The 16,271-nt window shown below is 34.8% G+C and overlaps 1 protein-coding gene across 2 annotated transcripts in view; it reads left to right on the forward strand.

Moving 5' to 3' along the window:
* Positions 1 to 16,271, forward strand: part of FLRT2 (fibronectin leucine rich transmembrane protein 2) — a 62,402-nt gene that overhangs the window by 18,326 nt on the left and 27,805 nt on the right. The window lies entirely within an intron of this gene.

Genomic DNA, 16,271 nt, shown 5'->3' on the forward strand with positions numbered 1-16,271 from the left:
TCAATTTTAACATCTCCTATCTGAGACAGCAACTTTAGGAAGGACTCTATAGGGTCACTAACAGATAGAAGTACAAAGCAGTCTTTTTAGACTGTGTGGAAATGAGATTAGAGCTGATCTAACAAGAAGCAAATCTCTTTTTCCCGTCAGTCTTGTTCCTTGCTTCTAGGTAATTATACAAGTTGAATTAATCAGCACAGTATATTGCTTGGTTTTCAGGCAATTTCCTGTAGGAAGACTCTCCTTGGTATAAATAAGTACGTGTGCTGTATACTTGCTGGTAATCATAAGGGGGTCCTTACTTTTTTCCCTCGTGTGCACTGAAATGCTGAAAATAAAATCATGTGATCTAAATATCTGCATATCCCATATTACTGGATTGAAATGAATGAGGGTCTTTCTGACAATTTTCCACTATTTGAATCTTCTCACAAAATACCATATCCAATAAAGGTAGTGAAATTATCTGAAAAAGCAAAAAAGTAATGTGCGACTGGTCATTCTTCCAGCAAGGATTTTCTCTAGTTTATAAATCAGATTTATTCATATAAAATCTGGAATTACTTTACATAACCAGTAATTAAGAGACATATTTCTTGTTCCAAATCTTCATCCATGGGTTAAAGCAGAAATATGAGTATCCTTACAGTAGACCTATTGAAGGTTTCACTACAAAATGTATTTATGACTGTAAATAATCAGAAATGTCGTGCATTTGCAGAACTGTATGAAAAGCCTGAAGTGAGTTAGAGGGTGCTGATGGTTTATGAATCAATGCATAAATGTCAATGAATTAACAAAACAAATTGGTAACTACAGTGAGCCTATTGGTATACCCCTCCACACTCACAATAGAGGTCAAAAAGTAATTGCAAAAAATCCACATTTTTGATAACTGAATTGAAATGAGAACATTTAGTCAAAAGGCAATGTCCAAAAATTCATTTTTGTGTGTGTGCTATTTTCATAAAGAATAATACAGAAATAAATATGAACTCTCCAGTTTTTAATAACAAATGTGAAAATGAATTGACATTCTGTAAACAGCAAAAATTATCACATTGTTTGAGCTAAGTTTCTTGATTTATCTTGGTGGCTAACATGCCATCCTGTAGAGAAACTCATGCATGTATTTCATATGTCTGAGTGTGTGGCCCCAGAAGAATAATAAAAGTAAATCCAGCAAAACAACTATCTACTTCTAGCCCAAGTGCAAGAACTAAAACTGTTACAATAATTATATAATTCTTAATGAAGCTTCAGCTTCACAATATTGGATTTTTCCATTTACAAAACAAAATCTGGAGTACATAGCGGTAGGAAGTTGTGAAGCTCTTCAGAAAGTACAGCAGAACTCTGAAGAATATTGTAATGAAGTGATTATTACTATTAGTATTACAAGTTATTTATGTATTGCTCATTACAGAGAGAGCTATAGGCAGCCATGGTTGGTTTTAAAGCATTTTGTTTTCTATTGTAGCAATATAAATCAGGCACGTTTTCTCATGAGCATTTCAGTACATATAGACTATTGTTCCTAAGCAGAATGTACTCCACATGACTTGGGTTTAACAATAGCTAAGATTTTTATTTTTATTTTCCCTAAAGCTTAAGAATGATTCAGTTGTACTCATGGAATGTACTCATTCCATGCCAAAGCAATAGAAGTTCTTTTGATTTCTCCCTACCTGATCCTGGTTGTGACTAAGGTATTATTCCTATGTAATGCAAACCACTATTTTTAAATATATATGATATTGGTTCCTTCCACATCCATTTCAAATAAATAAATAAATAAATAAATAAATTGTAAACAGACTCTTTCCACAGCTGAGGCCAAATTCTGTGAAATTCTGTATACTTTAAATTCCAAAGTCAAATCAATAGGTTTTGAACATGGTAACTGTTTTGCAGGGTCTCCACATATATTTAAACTGACAGAAATGGCTTGCAGCTATCTTCATTCAAAGGAGCAAGAACCATCACCCATTATATTGTTAGGTTTTTGAGTGAGAAAGATTTTATTTCAAAATATAGTATGACCTAAAATATAAACCTGAGATGGTTTGAAATAAAACCCTTACCGAAGATCAAATTTTCTAATGCTGTCCTTTTTGTTTAGTTGTAGCAGTATTACCTGCATAGTCCACAACACAACAGCAACAAGTAATAAAAGTCATTAGAATGGACAGCAACTTGGCTGGTTGTATGAATGAGAAACTCCCTCGGTAAATGTTGATATGAATTATTAAATGAAACAGTGGCAAAATATAGTCCGTCAAAAGCAGTTTCCTTCTAGAGTCACAGGAGGAATTAAAATTTATTTCAAAGGAAGGGTTTTCTCCGCATGTCTTCAACATCTCGCTTTGCTTGAGTTACATATGTTGTCTGTACTAAAACTTCACAAATCAATTTCCCAAATAAAGAATGCTTATTGGAATAGTTTTCATAATCTGAGGGTCATCTCAACATTTTTTCCTATATATCTGAAATTTCCCTTTTTAAATGGTTCCTGGAGAGAAGATACTGTAATATTACAGTGAGTGTGATTCTAGTGGGCTGTATGTATGGCATCCAGTTACTGATTTGACGTTTAGAATATTTGTCAATGCTACAATCTATGCTCTGTAATTTGAACACATGGGTCTGCACTTCAGTTGGTTTGTACTGACACAACTTCCCTGGCTTTAATTAACTCATCATCGGATGAGTTATACTAGTATAGGATGTAGACCACAGAATGAACAGTCAAGTATTTATCTGATTTCTAGATTAGCTTTCCAGAGTAGTAAAGATTAAAGAGAATGACAGATATTAAGGATGAAACCATTCTGCTTAGATTTAATGCAAAGTCATTAATTTTATCATTGATGTTATGTTCAGAATTGGTTGAAAAAATTGGAAAAAAATAAAAAATTTTGATTTGATGAAGAGGGACATCTAAAGTGATACAGAATTATTTAGTTGTTTCCCCACGTTTTTTGATTGGAGTCAAAGCCGGTGACTGAATACCAGCCCATTGCTATATGCAACTGATAACTAATGCATGGCTAACAGCAGTGAAATAGATGAGAACAACCAAGTGAGTCTCTACTTAATATATATGACTAAAGTTGCTGGAGTCAAAGGCCTAGGTGATGCTTTGGCCCTCAGCAAAATCAATAGAATAATTTCCACTGACATCAAAGGAGTAGGGATACTTCTTCTGATTACCCTTTCCATATTCCTTATGGTTAATTAGGACTTCATTCAAGCACATCACCGGGCACTTACTAACTTTTAAATATGATTATGAGCTCTCTACGTTTCCTCTTTTATGAAAAAGAGCATTCATCCCATCAAACACCACATATAAATACTTAACTTGTGATCTGATTGCTATTTTTAACAGCAAAGTCCTACAAGATTCCTAGAAAGAGATCTATCCTTTCCTCCTGCTCAGTGCACTGATGGAAAATACCTACTGAGAAGCATAACACTCCAAAGCCTATCTATATCCAAAATCTATAAATGCTATAGATATATGGAATCTAAGCTAATATATATGAGTTATGTGTATAATTTAGACTCAGTACTGCATGTTGCCTTATATCAGTGGAAAAACAAACAAAGAGAAATAAACAAACAAAAAATCCCCATGTGTAATAATAGCTTTGAACTGAAATGATCTAAAAGCAACCTTTGATCTTTGAGCAACCTGATCTAGTGGGAGGTGTCCCTGTCAGTGGCAATGGGGTCAGAATTAGACATTCTTTAAGGTCGCTTCCAACCCAAACCATTTTATTATTCTTTGAAAAGTTTGTATAACCATGTGCAATTTTATATGTGGCCATTTTGCTACATGGATTTAAAGGACCATTCAGACTTGAATTCCTCACAGACTGTAATACATACTTAAAAGTGATTGTACTTTGACAATCATATAAATATCAGTTAGAAACACTGAATATTCTTTGAGATATTTGTCTCACTAGCTGGAATGTGATACTTACTTTTTTACTCTTTATTTCAAATAAGCAGAAAATCAGAACATTTTTTCTAAGATCAAAACATATTACAGTCTTCACAAAATTATGGAGGTCTCATTTTTAGGCAAAAATAAAAATAGCTTTGACAAAGTGCTAATGTATTAATTTTAAAAATAAGCCTGCAGTGATGGGGCTGGTACAGCTGGCATAAGGAAACTTTTCTGTCACTGAAATTAAGTTAATTAACCAAGTTGGGTCATTTGGCATAGCAAAAGGAACGGCTAGGGTTGAGTCTTAATGTAGGGTTCATATCTTCACCTTTGACAAAGAATGCAAAGACTGCAACATCATTGTCTTCAATTGGAGCTGTGGGTGAAGAGATAGTGGGAACACACAGCATTGAAATAGAAGCAGTAGTCTATTTAACACTGACAGAATTAATGTCCAGGCACTTATTCATAAAACTTATTATATATATCCTAGATCTAATAGCCATAGGCCCAATTAGCTAAACCCTTACAAAAGTCCAAATTTCCATTCACTTCAGGAAACTACATTCACACGAGAGATACATATGCTGTAGCCAACAGTTTAAATCACTGTAGAAATGATACCATGATAGCTTATGGTATTGAATGCTACTTGCATCTAGTTCTTCCTTTCCCTTTTTCTCTCTTACTCCTGTTGCACACTTCCTCAAGCTCTTCCTTCCTTATAGGCCTAAACGCAGTAAATAATTTAAAAATAAAACTTATTGCTAAGGAATTAATGCCTTGCTGACATAAACTGCTGCTCTGCACACAAGTTAGGGAGGTATATTTTATATTTACATGGTTTAGGTGGCATTAATAACATCAATATTTATATTGCCATAAGCTTAGCTTGCACCAGAGTGTCATTTATATAGTGTTATGTTTTCTCCAAGTACTCTTCTTGTCAAATTCCTTTCTTGCTTTTTGAAGGTAAACACACAGCACTACAAAAACTTATGCATGTCATTTCCAGTATTTTTAATGCTATATCTATAAAAATAATGACCTTTATGCAGCCATCTGTGGCTCTGTGTAGTGCCTTCAAACTCAGAGGTTCTTTGAGATTATTAATAGCAATAACATTATCTTAGTAATGTGAGAACTGTAGCTGTCCATATTGAATGTCACTGGTAAAACTGCACTGGAAAATATGCCCATCTGCATTGGTTAAAAATATAAGTATTAAATCAAAGCACTGCTTCTATTTCAGATACTTCTCAAACATTTTGAGCAAAATTCTGGAGAGTTGTGATAATCAGAAAGTTATTAGGGTTATAAAGAAAATATTGAAGATGTCCAAGTTAGGCTTCCACTGATTTTTAAGTGTTGTCGCAAAAACATTAAGAGATTTGGTGCTTGCAAATTTTTGTGATAAGCTTATCAAGTATAGTAAGAATAAATAAGCAAGAATAACAGGAAGTTATTTTAAGCAAATACCTGAAAGGCTTTGTTGCTTTCAAAATAAGATTTAAATCTGCTGGAGGATTTGAGTTTCTCCAGACTGAACACAAATACAATAGTTTCATTTCATTGACTTTGTTTCCCAGTTTACAAGGATTTAGGACAGAGAATGTTATCATCGTTTATTAGTATGAGCCCCTTACAAATAAACAAATGTTGTTAAAACATTTCCAGATCAGCTACATAAATAGTGTACATTATCATCATGCTCTTTGGTGCAAATAGCCTGAAATGAGATCTGACTTTCTACACAAATTTTATTTAGAGTTTGCTTGATTCAATTTTGATATTATACTGTCATTTTCATTCTCAGTAATACGTTAATGCTATGCTGAAGCTATTTAAAAGGATTATAGTGTCAATAAATTTTAAATCATGCTACTTGCCTAAGCTTATGTTATTGAAATAATGCATGATGAGCACTTTTGTGAAATCATGTGAAATCAAGTACCATACTGGGCAAAAACTATCACCAGCAACACTGACAAAACAGCCTTTAAAAGTTTAGTAACTGAAGAGCTATTTAGCTCAATGATGCTTTAGTGATTAGAGAATGGAGAAGTGTATTGCAGAAGCTGCTTTAGAATTCTGTTTCTGCAAAACATCATTGGGAACTTCATATTGGCTTCAAACAGCTCAGTCAGCTCCTGGGTCTTATTCCTTCTGGCTCTGCCTCTGACTTACTGAGCCTATGTGGTCAAGTAATTTAACCTTTGGTCCTCTTTGGTTAAGAATATTGACCTATTCCATAAGGTTTCTTCAAAGCTCTGTTGATGAATTATCTACAGTCTGCAAAACACTTACAGATGCTGCTGTGAAAAATGATCTTTGTATGAAATGTCAAATAGAATTAGACACTTTGAATTCTTCAAAATTTAAGTCAACAGAAAAAAAAAAGTCCATATGCAAGGACTTGAAACACATTTTAAGAAAAGTATTTAAGAACATAGATATCAATGGGATAGAGTGAAATCTTCATTAGTGAAATATGGAGGGAGGAGTCATGCTAGGGTAGCCTGAGGGACGTTTAACAATATAACTGTTCTTCTAGAAGAAAATTACAGTAGACCTTTGCTACCTGGACTTCAAGAGAACATCTGATATGGAGAAATTATTTAGCCTCAGAAAGAGATTTACAGACTTAGGAGACTTAGAACTAATTAGTTTTCTAAGTCTAAGACAGCTAAAAGGAAGAGAAATGAAATAGATCATTCCAACCAAAACCATTATTCTATGATTCTATGATTTGTCTTCAGAGATATTATTAGCAGAATTCCTCTTGAGGAATATACCTTTGAGTATATTATGTAAAATACCTTTGGGGCTGATGACTGTTAGTGTGTTCATTCAGGAATTTAGTTTATTAGGAATAAAATCAACCAATGGCAAAAATTTAAGAGAAATTCTAGTTAGAGAAGGCATAGTAGTGATAAATGAGAACTCCTTGACAGTTATGACATAAATAACAGATTTATGATGAAATGCAACAAAACAAATTGATATGTTTGGTATTGGTACATTCATATTGCTAATTAAACAAAAAGTGTAACTTGCAGGCTAGGAAAACAGCAGATGGAACAGAAGACTTGGATATGTGCGTCAGTCACAGAAGACTTGTGTGACTTGGCCATGTTGGAGAGAGACCAGAAAGAAGAGAAGGAGAGAGAAAGGGAATGAAAGAAGGAAATCATACTATGTATGAAACACAGTTTTGCTTGTATTTAATGAAACCTCACTGGTTAATAGTAGAAACCTTGTAGTGGGTATTAAAAAAGATATTTGAACACAGAAGGTAGAAACCATCTTCTTTCATAATTAGGGGAATGAAGAACCTGTTTTACATGAGGGGACTGAAAGAGCTGGACTGAGGCAAGCAAAATAATAGCTGAGTAAATGTGAGATTGCTTTCTATAAATAAATGGGAAGCAGGAGGATGATGAGCTATTTTTGTTAAGGGACAAGGTTACACAAGAACAAATGAATATAAACTAGCTATGAATGCATTTATTCCGCAAATTCATAAAAAGGGTTTTAAGATGGAGCTCAAATTAGATGAATGGGATTATATGACATGATTACTTATGATAGCAGGGAATTGGATTCACTGACCCAGGATGTCTCCTCTAGTTCTACAGCATGTGCTCATACAAATTGCAGTTCTGTGCTTGAACCAGTAGATCACCTGTTTCTGTGATTAGTTGCTTCCTCTGTTGAGATCTTTGTTCAACATTGCCTAAAGTCTATAAGTCTATTCAAGTTTCACTTCCAGTAGTGATGCAGTTAGGCAGACAAGTTCTTGCATTTTTTTTCCTCCCTCCCTCTTTTATCCGTAAGGAAAATAAAGTTATGCTTCTGCATCTTCCGCTGAATTTTCAAGTTTTGCTTCTTTTTTTTTTTTTTTTCTTTTTTGGCAGAAAAACAGGTCAAGGTGAGTGAAAGCAACAAAGTATAGGAAAAGTAGGTGGTAAACATTATGACCACAAATTATGTACATGTATGAGTAGGTATCAGCAGCAACCAGTTTTACAGCTACTGTAGCATTACTTCAAATATGAACAGTAATGTATATGTGCATGATACATTTTAATTGGTGTAAATGACATTAACAGCTACTTTGATTTAACTTTAAGTAAGTATTTCATTTTTACAGATGTCTAGGAAATTCAAATGCAAAGATACAAATATTTATCTGTACTTTTTTTTTTTTTTTTTGTCTAAGTTCCACTGATTCCACAAAATTTTCTTGCTTTCCCAGCTCACTAAGCTGGTGCTGTGTGTGACCTGGTGACTTGGAGAGCTGTGTTGGCTCTGATGACCTAACTAGCTCTAGTGAGCAGCATGATCAAGGTGCATCTGCTCATCTTTGTGACTCAGATTTCTTTCTTGATAAATGGTGTAGACAGAATTATCTTCTCAGTTACATCCATTGTTGATAATTTGCTTAGTGTGTAAGCTACAAACAACTATGTAAAACTGTCCATTAGGCTGAAGAATTAGCTGTATATTCCTTGGGCACAATGTTGCAAGAACTCATTAGTCAAATTAAAATTATCTGCAATTGATCAAATGCTGTAAGTAAACATTTCTTTACCAAATTGAAAGTTTCTCTTTGGGGTCTGAAAAAAAATTAATATATATATATATATATGAAACATAGGTGAGTGATTTGGAAAAGCAATATCAGAAAGAAAGGAAATTCTGTGAAGAGTTAAACAACTATTAAGTCTTATTTATCCACTGTGAATTGTCAAGGCTACTAGTCAGACGTAATGGCAAGCCACTGATAAAAAAAATTCATCTCTATCTTCCAGCAGCTGAGCATGTGCTAGATTTGACTGGTATTGTCTGGCATGTTAGAAGAATACAAGAGAAGCAATGCAGAAAAATTCAAACTTGCGTGTTGCATTATGCCCTGTCAATCACATAGAATATGGTCTAACACAGCATGGTATTCGTACCCAGCTGGTCTCAAGGGCTTAAAATTCTTAAAAGGAAAATTTCTACTGAGCTAAGTTATTAAGAGTTTCATATGAATAAGGAGTGAGGGATGTGGCCCTTTGGAAACAATGGTGTGCCAAGAGATTCCTGTGTCTTTGTCAATTTAAAATGATGGCAAGCAGTAACAGCATATTTATTGTATAGTAGTAACTATATTAATAGCCACCACATAACAGCTGAAAAACAGCTTTTCTATCTGGTCACATAGTCTCAGTACATTAGCAAAGGTTTGAGAACAGAAGATGACAGGCTTTCATTGAGAATCATGCTGTTATAATAACACTCTCTCCTGTGCCATAGCTTCTGGCACTAGAACCCACCATCCCATTATAAATTGCTGAGATCAGTTGTGGTATAGCATTAATACTATATCTTTAACCCTTTTGATAACGTTCTTCTGGATAAGCTTGTAGCAAAAAGGGAAAGAAAAACTCAGGAAAATATATGCATTTGTATACATACACATGCATGCACACATGCACTCTTTCTTGTTCACAAATTTCAGAAGAGAGATTTCAGATTTTCCTTTGAACCCTCATCACTTTTTCATAATGATGATATTAATGCTGATAGTTCTTTACTTTTCCTTTATTAGTCAAAGAGAGATTAGATTTTGTATATTTAAAATGAAGGTCATCCTTTAGCATTTCCTGGTTAAGTCTTTTTGCATCAAGGTATTGATTTCAATAATAACATAGTTTAATGGGGAAGAGGGAAAACTGCTTTTAATCTGTTCCAAGAGAGTTTTCTCATATATTGGTTACTGTGGCCTTTCCCCATATCAATCCTAAATCACACTTCTTCTCCGTTTAACTCTATGTGGCTTTAAGTTGTATCTGTTACTTTGAAACACACTGTCATTTTCATAGTCATTTGAGTCTTGATTCTTGATTCATAAAGTAATCCATCTAATTATAGATATGACTGAATGCAAAGTAAGGAAGACACATGCAGAACGGAAGCCAAGGTTTTTTGGGTTGTAAGAGGGCCAAGCTGTTTGAAATATCAATTTACAAGTTACAGATAAACTTCTGAACTTCACTACCAGGTGAAACAGGAGTGAAAAGCAACGTGTGGTTAGTGAATTTAATATTGACCAAATCTGATTTTATTAACCTAGAATCATAAATATAGTCACAACTTAGAGAGATTTTTTTTTTTTTTATGTTAAATGAATGCTTGATTTTAATTCTTTCTGTTCTACTCCGTAAGAAACTCAGCTTTTTCTAGAGAACCTGGCAAATGAAAACTTTCATTCATTTCATCTTCTCCTTGCATATGTACCCTGCTCTGCAGCACAATTCTGCCTGGTGTACAGAATTAGTTCTCACACCATATACTGAAGATCCCCAGCCACACTGACTCTCACTATTTCTGCAGCCCCCTCTAGCATGGAAATGATGCCTTCTGATATTTATGTGTCTAAAGTTAAATTCAAAGGTGATAAAATAATAATACAAGTTGACTAGATTTTCTGCTCCTATCACCCGGTTCACCAGGAGAAATTCTGTTATATGTAGCTTGGCTCAAATATATTCTAGGCATAATTCTGTTAAATCCTGCTTATTGTTTACATCAAATTGTACTCTTTTGTAGGGGGTCTGATTTGATATGGGATTTAACTTGCAAGATTTTGGATAAGAGGATAGAAGTTATAAGATACATTGGTTTAAATTGCCAAGACTGACATATTCACCCCTGAACGCGTCTTATTTTCTTTCAGTACACATACAATGTGAAGAGATTAAAACTGAAAGACACAAACTTTTTTTTTTTTCTTTTTTTTTTCTCCCTGTGAAATTGTATTTAATGTACAGCAAGCTACAACCAGGGCTCATCTGGATTACAATATTATTTTTATGTTTGCTTGGAAAAACATCGAGTTGTGCATACATATCTTCTTCCATGTTCTCTTTGTTCTAACAAGAACAGATAAAATTAATTCCAAGAAGCCAATTATCTGCTAAAAGCACACAGTATACAAACAAAAATCACAGAATCACAGAATCACAGAAGTATCACTTTGATTCATCTCCAGAAAATAATACAGTATCTTCCATCCTACACCATCATGGAGGTGTATGCCACTATTCCTGGAGGTGATGATAGGCTACCAGGCTTCCTAAGCTGCTTGGACTTCCGTCACTCCTTTTCACACCAGCTCTATTTTTACCTTTTGAGAACTCTGCTGGAATTCAAGAATCCCATTCCTTTGCAAACTGCAAAATTCTGCAGCGTTTTTGCTATCCCCTATTGCAATTCCAGTTCCTGTTTGATTTCTGCTGATTTTTTTAATTATTATTATTTTTTTTCATGTTCATTAGATCTCACTTCCCCATCTTTTCAGTTTTTTTTTGTAAATTAGAAAGGGTATATGTCCACTGCAGGGCTTGGGGATTTAGCTAGAGCGCTCCCATTAATGTTAATGGAGATAATAGGTAAATCTGTGAGCAGCACACTGAAATCTCCCCTGATCCCCCCATTCTCTCCTCCCCCCTTTTTTTTTCTTCTGAATAGTGATGTAAGTGTGATTATTTTTTCTCTGATACTATATTAAGAAGGATAAGAACAAAGATGTTTAAATGGCTTCCAGTTTTAATACAGATTAAAAAAATATACTAAGATGTCTATACATTGCTCTGTATTTACCCACCTTGACATTTTAGTGAGTAGAAAAGATTTGTTTTCACCTTTTTTCAGTGATTAACTATTGTATTGCTGATTTATCAGACTGAAGGCCTAGAACAATGGAAGTGTCACAGAGGAAATGCAGCATAAGCACTGTAGAAATATGAGTGATGTTTTTATCCTCCTTTCCCACATACATATTGTCTTTATCCCTTAACATAGCCCAGAGCGATTTCTCTGTGAATAAGTAGATAATTTCATCTCCTTATGTTTATTTGCTTTTTTTGGCTTTACAAGGGGACAGGTCTTACAAATTGGAACTGTGATTTTTACTGCACACACCTGTCCAGTGATTACTCTGTTGGAATCTTCTTACTTATTTCATACAGAACTGCCATCAGCTGGCAATGATAGCTGGATCCAGCTGAGATGGATCTGAAATAATATGTCCAAGTTTCAGGGGTCTTTTATTCTATTTCCAAGCCTTTCACCCAAATAATTTCTCATAATTACATTAATCTAATACCACATCTACAATCTGTATTCTTTTTCTGGCTAGTATTTTCAATTTCAGCTCTTATAGGCTGAATCTAGGAGTACATCATGCAGAAACTATTATAGATCTGTCTGACTTTAATGTAGAAACTAGGACTCACCCCTACATTTCACCCCTACTGCTTTAGGGCAAATCTGCACTGCCATAGCTCTAAATCCTGGTTATTTTCTTTTTGTTCCTCAAAAAATCTGTGACAATGAGAACTATGTTAAACATCTTAATTAAAAAAATATACATATATTTTCTTCAATGCTGATTACAAATAGAACTGAGATTTTCCAAGGCATCTCATTTTAGCATTAATAGAATATATACAAATAAATTCAGATTTATTATTTAGTTAGAAGTAGTTTTTCTGTCAGTGCTAGCTATGAGACCTGGACCTGGCTATATGAACATGGCCATGACACTGTGTTGCCAGAAATCATGCCCAGAAAGAAGACTGAATTCAAATCGGTAAGCTTTCAGGTCCTTTCTTCCTGCCTGGTCCTGGATAGCAATGGGGGCTGGGGAGGGTGGGGGGGGCGCTGTGAGCAGCTGGCCAAGAGGAGGTTCAATAGCTGATTACCTGCTGCCTGTGAGAAAAGTGTGAGATGGGATCAACTCTCAAACCCATCTAGTCCCAGATCAGGAATAGGAACATTATGGTTTGTATTAGCAATGAAAGTATCAGCCATGTTGGAATGTTTTTAGAATTTGATTTCCAATGAAAAAGCTAACGATTAGTCGTACAGTATAAACATGTTCGACATTGTTGATTCAGGATTTTCCACCAGAAAATACAGAAAATATGCACTGCTGGAAAATAAATACTTACCTAGTAAGAAGCATCTAGAATCATATTAGAAATCGAGCTATATGTGGCTGCTCAGAATCTCCAAAATACAGTTCTTCGGTTTTCCATTTGACTTAGTTTGTCTATAATATTTATCTATTTATCTACCCCTTAGTGTGTGTTTTTTTTTTTTGACTCAATGTGTTTTTAAACTTAAAAAGACATAAATCAAATGTTGTGGCAATGCATGCACTGCTAACAGATACTAGGATGAAAAACCTATTGATCTCACTCAAGGTTTAGCAGCCATACCTCTAAGCTAACTTTGGAGTTCCTGAGATAAAAATAATTTTTCTTTTCTTTTTCGTTACAATTTCTAAGTGATCGCAATAATATTTTGGCATTTAGAAAACACTAGGATGCTAACATTACTATGGTTATATGACTGAAATCAGGGAACTTTATTAAAATGCATAAAAAGATTTTTTGGAATGTAGTCATAGCATTGGTTGCCTCTAACTTTGTATTAAATAGCATTAGACAATTTTCTTCTTCATACTTGCTATTCCCACCTGGCTTTTGACTCAATATTGTAGTGAAAGCTACTTTTAAGTTTTGTGTTTAGGTTGGTAGTTCCTTTACAAAGGATCACAGTAAGTATGTCTTTCAGAAACTTTCACATCTCCATTATGTATAGCAGGTACCTGACATTAGTCATAAGAGAGCCCTAAGTCCTTGTCCCAAACAATTCAATTTCTGATTTGCTTGTTACACAAAGTGTTAAACATTTTCATTTCTGATCTCTTGTTTCTGAGCCTGTAATCAGTATTCTCAGAAAAAGTACAGGATACACCTTTTCCCATTTATTAGAAGCAGCTAGTAATGTTCTGAGAACATCCCTTATTTCTCAGTGGCCAGAATAGTTGGGGTGGAGGACAGTCTTCACATGTTATGGGTCTTTCCTGCCCGTTAGTCCAAGAGGATTCAGGTGTGCTCAGTGCCCCATCACTAAAACTGGGGACAACCTTGAGCCTAAAACCACATCTGATATAGGGCTTTGTTTTGTTCTGCTGATACTGTCAATGAAGCAAGTAAGATTGGAGCTTAAAAGTTTGGAAGAAGAAATCTATCTATCATTCATTGGGGGGGAAGGTCTGTATGGTCATCAAGATTGTTTTTTAGGTAACTACGTATGTAGCAGTCTTTGAGCAGTTCTTTATATGTGAAGCATTAAGTACTTCTATAATTTTTAATGTATATATTGTTTACCTTATAGAGTAACGTTCAGGATTTGACTTGCTATCCAGCTTCGTTCTGGCAGAACAAAGTAGTAGAATAAGCAGTACTATTTATTCCCAGCCTGGCCACAAGAAAAAAAAAAAAAAAAGGCTTTTCGTGGGGTTCAGATGGGCTTGAGCCAACCATTTACCAGAGGCAACCACTTGGAATCTGCTTACAATTGGTCTCAGATGGCAAATGGCTGTGTAGAGGCTGCTACCAGCCAGAAGGGTTTAAAGCAATCTGAAGTGCATCTAAATTTTGTAAGTACCAGAGCTACAGTAAAGCAACAGAGCAGGCATTATCATAGAACAGAGATCATATGTGCATAGATCATCTGATAACCTGAGATTTGCAAGCCTTTTGTGGCAGCATTGGATGTCTGGTATGTTCTATTGAAATGTGAGGAGAATACTGATTCTGCACTGTTATCCTTAGTATTGGTAGGAAAGTATTGGAAGAAGCCTCACAATCATTAAATATTTGGTTCACATTATTTGCTCTACCTACTATCATACAGGCAAGAAAATGCTGTTTAAGACTAAAAGTCAAAACAATTTGGGCAGTAGAAATAACATAGGATTCATGAGTAAGAGCAATCTCTATAAAAGTGGTGAATTTATTACAGGGAACTCCTATGGGAAAGGGAAACAGAATGCTACCCACACCAGGTAGGATGACAGTGCAAGTGTTTCTCTCCAAAAACAACTGTGATTGGGAAAACATTTGCTTTTAAACCCATACATGATGATGAGTTTAACTCAAAGCATGTTTTTCAGCTATAGCAAGTATGCACTTGAGAGACTATGCTGCTGCAAGGAACACAACAGTGCCAGGGAAAAGAAGACAAGGTACATCCACTTCCTCTCCCCTTTGCAAGTGTGCAATAGGGATAAAAAATGTCCCAAGCCCTAAATTATTTGTCAAGGAGGGGGGACAAATATATTTTCATTTCTTACATAAAAGCCCGGAAACACAGAGTGTAATCAAACTATTTATTTATAGAACCTCTGGAGGTAGTAACCTACCAGCTAATGTAAGGCTCTCATCACAAGCTTATATGCTATTTATATCCAGAATTTGTCTATACTGGTTAGAGGCCTTATTTATGTTTGTTTTCTCTGTTTTACATATTGGATGTATTTACGTATTGGTCCCAGTCATGGTTGTGTGAGGAATTCTACTTGCAGGCATTTTACTTTTAAACATGGGAGATGTTTGATGGTATGCTCTTTCTGTACTTTTTCAGTCCTTGACCACTTCTTCATTCCTGATTCCTGACATCCATTTCTGCAGTCTTTTGTGATAGACTGCACAAAAGTTATTGGTAAGTTAACACTTACCAATATCTAATAGCCACTCTCATAATTTCTTTGTTCAACTTATTATACACAAATATATACAGTTACGTGCTGCCTACTTTCTGGGTATCCAGTATTCCTTCTTTGATACCTAGCATCCCCAAACCTAGACATTTAATTAAAAAGAAGCATTTTAAACAAGTGCTTTATTAAAATCATTAGGTCGAGAGATTCTTGGCGCATTTGGCTCTCAGCAGGGGGAACGTCTGCTGGATATTATAACAGATAGAGCAGAAATCAAGCTTAAGTGAACCTAATGAGCTGGCCTGGTTGTGTGTCTGTGTTTTTTTTCAGGTTTGCTAATGTTCATTGTTTTCTTAATTATCCATTTGCTGTTTTATTTATTTATTTATTATTATTAATCTGGCAATTTATTACTTAATGTTTCTACTGTATTTGAGAGATGAAAAACCCTGTATGTTTACTGTAAATGTTAAACATTCTCATTATCTCCTATGGGCATTCTTAAATCCATTTAATTAGTTCAGAAGTCCACTTGCAAAAAGAATTGATTTATTTTCTGTGATCTTCTCACTGGTGCCATTCTGGAAAAATATCAGCACAGTAAAGGAAACAAAAAGTTCAGTCAAAAAAATCTAAGGGGAACTTAGAGCTGCTGGACACTCAATTACTTTGACATTTAAGAGAAAGGAGGGAAAAAAAAAAAAGGAAACACAAAACCTTAGAAATTCTGTTTTGAGCCATTGAGAATCA

This window comes from Aythya marila, assembly GCF_965140915.1.
Source record: "Aythya marila genome assembly, chromosome: 5".
Lineage (NCBI taxonomy): Eukaryota > Metazoa > Chordata > Aves > Anseriformes > Anatidae > Aythya > Aythya marila.